Raw genomic sequence first — 3,762 nt, 5'->3', positions numbered from 1 at the left:
CGCCGTGCCCGTGGGGCTGCCCTCCCCTCCGACAGCGAACACCCCTCGCCCCACGGCACGGCGAGGTGCGCCCTCCCTCACCCCACCCGTCAGCCATCTTGCAGCCACTGGGCGAGTCGGTACGTGGGTGGGACAACGGGGCAAGCGAAAATGGGGGGGGGGGAAATAATAAATCTGTCATCCCTTCAAAATAAAAACCAAAGCGGTTGTAGCGGGTTGGGTCACCGTGCCCTGCCGCCCCGCTGGAAAGCCTCCAGGCCGGAGGTGGGCATGGCTTCCAGGGTTAGTAGGCTCCGTTGTGGTTTCAGGAGGGTAACGGGGCCTCAGTCCTCGCACAAAATCATCCAGAGACCGTTTCAGTGGGCTTTGGAAGTGAAGCGGGAAGCCGAGGAGGACAGCAGTGGGCAGCCAGATCTCTGTGCCTCTTGGGGTGACACCACCATGGAAACTCAGGGGAATACATCTCCAAGGGCATCCCTCACCGCTCACGTGCGTCCCTGCACCGAAGGCTCACAGGAACCAGCACAACACGAATACACAGCCTGCGCGACGAATCGGAGATGATCGGAGAAGAACAGCTACAAGGATGGTGGAGTGTGGCAGGCTAGTAAGGACACGGTGTACGTGGGAGAAGTGATAATTATATGGAGTCATGATGAACAGCCCAGAAACATCGGAATTGTGCACGCCCCTGAAGACAAGAGGAGCTTGTTATCACAGTCAGGGACCTGTAACCCAAGGTGAGAAGAAGATGTAAACCAGAGGTCACTGAAGCACCAGAAGCCAATGCCGATGAGTGGGATGTAGGTGAAAAAGGGAGCAGCTTGTGCACTTTTCAACCTGCAAAGCGTGAGAAGATACAGCACAGGAGGTGACTAAGCTCACTCCAGAAAGGTGGTACCGGATCAAGGAAGATTTGTGCACCATGGACATTTGTTTGGTGTGTGTTGGACAGGCGTCCATCACAGGAGCAAAATGCAAGTGCTGTGGGCAGGGAGCCACTGGCATAGTCTGTCCAACCCCACATCCTTGTCTCCACCACATCCTTGGGAAAACGCTGGCAGGCACTGACACAGGACTCCCCCAGTTTTGGGAACAGAGAAACAGAGCATGGGGGATCTGTGGTCACCCCTCCCCACTTCACCTCTTTCCCAACTGCGAAACTCCTTCCCACCCCCTTCCTTGGTGGTGGCAGGTCCCCCCTCCATCCTGTTTTGCAAAGGCTTTGGTGGGTTTCACTGCACTGTAACAACTCAGACAAAAGCTGGACTGAACTTGTCATGGATTGTTAGATTTTACCGTTTATCATAATGTGCCATCCTTGGTAGGACAGTACCACCTCCTGGCAAAGAAGAGGTTAATGCTGTCTGGCTTTGTGTTGAGCTTTAAGACGACTGCAATCACCCGTTTTTATTTTTGATTCTCCTGCATAAAAACAACTGCTCTTTGTAACCTGCGTGGCGCAAAGGACCCATTTCTTCCGGCAGCCTTTAAGAGAGGGGATAAAAAAAAGCAGAGGAAGAAAGTTTGCATTCAGCAAGTGCCAGGTTGTCAAGGTTTCCTCTGCTCTCAGACATAAATTTTTTCTTCTGACAGACGAAAGAAAGATTTAAAACTGTTTGGTACAACGTGGAACTTCAAAAGCAGCAATATCTGCATCTGCTACAAGGTGAAGAGCAAAGCTCAGGACCTCCTGTACGAGGCAACATCATTGCCATCATTGCACACATGGGAGCATTATACCGGGTTTGTGCTCAGCTTGTCACAAAGCTCCCCCTGCATTTGTCTCAAAATCCTGTGCCACTTTCAGCCCGGTTGCCAGAGAGGCCGTGGGCTGGTTTAGCCCTGCCAAGGACATGGGGCAGGCTCAGCCTGCTGGCCAAGAAAGAGGCTTTCACGAGGTCGCGTTTTTCAGCTTCCTTCCCCGTTTGTATTGCTTTCTGTTTTAATAAATGGTGGAGTGCTGGTGAAATCCCCAAGCACCTGATGAGTGTGGGTGTTAAACCAACACTTAAAAAAGCCAAATCAGGCAAGCTCGGTCACTGCTCCCTTGGCCCAGTGGCCATCCTGGATGTGATTACCAGAGTGCTGGTAGATGATTTAACTGATAAAGATTGAAGAGGCAGGATAATTAGCACCGGTCAACATAATTTTCTGGAAAAATCAATCTCAACCAAGCCTCATCTTGTTCTCCATTGGGACCACAGGATGGGTTGCCAAAGGTAACGGCACAGAGGTGGTAGGGGAAGCATCCAGCATCCAACTGCTGAGAGTACAGCCAAATGGTATGAATAAAATTAACAGATTCACAGCTGGCCGTCAGCTTGGATGCCAGGAATCAGTCAGAAACCACTGACCCAGCAGGTCTGGTTTCATTTTCTGTGCAGACACTTGACATTACAGAAGTGAGAGAAGATGTGGATGCAGCTGGAGAGTGAAGGGGGTGCGGGAAGGGGACAGCTCTACCCCAAGCCTGGCTCTGTTCTCCCTGAGAGCTCAAGGCTGCAAGACCATGCAGGTGAACCAACGTACACGGTCTGTCTGTCCCCTCTGGCCATCGCTCCTCAGAAGGAAGCTGCAGACATCTTCTTAGTAGCTACTTGATTCAAATGCCTAACAAATAGTGGGAGGAAAGACCCTGATACTCAAGGACTACAAGTGTTCCTCAGTTCCCACCAGCAAACTCTCCAGCCACTTTTCTCCAGCAAAAGCAGGGAAATCAAGGCTCGACAATGTTAGTCTCTGAAAACAACAAGCAAAAAACTTTCATGTTTCCATCATTGATCATCAAGAAGCCAAAAAGGCATAAAAGTAGAATTTTCTTCCCTTTGTAAGTGACTTTTAGAGCCACAGGCTTGACCCTGGAGTGCTAACAGGCAATGTGTCACAAGCTGGCTCGCAAAATGGCCCAGCTCCTGCAACATGCCCTGCAGGGCTGGCAACCTCCAGTAAGCACCAACATCTCGTCGTGCCTAGCACCTGTGGAGCTCAGGGCTGCCTGACACCCAGTAGCCCCCAGCTCCTCAGAAGGAAGCTGCAGACATCTTCTTAGTAGCTACTTGATTCAAATGCCTAACAAATAGTGGGAGGAAAGACCCTGATACTCAAGGACTACAAGTGTTCCTCAGTTCCCACCAGCAAACTCTCCAGCCACTTTTCTCCAGCAAAAGCAGGGAAATCAAGGCTCGACAATGTTAGTCTCTGAAAACAACAAGCAAAAAACTTTCATGTTTCCATCATTGATCATCAAGAAGCCAAAAAGGCATAAAAGTAGAATTTTCTTCCCTTTGTAAGTGACTTTTAGAGCCACAGGCTTGACCCTGGAGTGCTAACAGGCAATGTGTCACAAGCTGGCTCGCAAAATGGCCCAGCTCCTGCAACATGCCCTGCAGGGCTGGCAACCTCCAGTAAGCACCAACATCTCGTCGTGCCTAGCACCTGTGGAGCTCAGGGCTGCCTGACACCCAGTAGCCCCCGTTTCCTGCACGCCTATCGGCAGCGTGTCACACAGCAGCAGTGCCCTGGCTCCTTTGGTGGCCAACGCAGGCTCCCATGCTCAGCACAGAGAGCGCAAGGGAAAGCAATCTCATGTCCTGCGCGCTTATCTCCCAGATAAAACAGCAAGGCACTTTTGTTTATTGAGTGCCGATGAATGGTGCTGCCTTGGCTGCGAGATCGGCCTCCAGATCCCACTCTGGGCACAGCTGCTGGCAGGGAGCCCACAGCTGCAGCCGCCTATTGCCACAGGAGCCTTTCGGCAGG

The 3,762-nt window shown here is 51.6% G+C and overlaps 1 protein-coding gene across 5 annotated transcripts in view; it reads right to left on the bottom strand.

Moving 5' to 3' along the window:
- PIDD1 (p53-induced death domain protein 1) overlaps nucleotides 1–3,762 on the bottom strand; it is a 32,625-nt gene that overhangs the window by 5,884 nt on the left and 22,979 nt on the right. For 3 of the 5 annotated variants that reach the window (XM_035895272.1, XM_009639684.2, XM_035895286.1), the window contains one exon: nucleotides 691–728. The exons of 1 other annotated variant lie outside the window; for it this stretch is intronic. The gene's annotated coding sequence lies outside the window, so the exon portion shown is untranslated. Of the gene's footprint in view, nucleotides 1–690; nucleotides 729–786; nucleotides 841–3,762 lie in introns of those variants that run through there. One more of the 5 variants, XM_035895270.1, reaches the window with a different exon arrangement.

The sequence above is a fragment of the Egretta garzetta genome, unplaced genomic scaffold, assembly GCF_000687185.1.
Source record: "Egretta garzetta isolate BGI_Z169 unplaced genomic scaffold, ASM68718v1 scaffold650, whole genome shotgun sequence".
Taxonomy (NCBI): Eukaryota; Metazoa; Chordata; class Aves; order Pelecaniformes; family Ardeidae; genus Egretta; species Egretta garzetta.
Note: the sequence above shows the minus strand (reverse complement) of the source record. Positions and strands in the feature narration are given on the sequence as shown.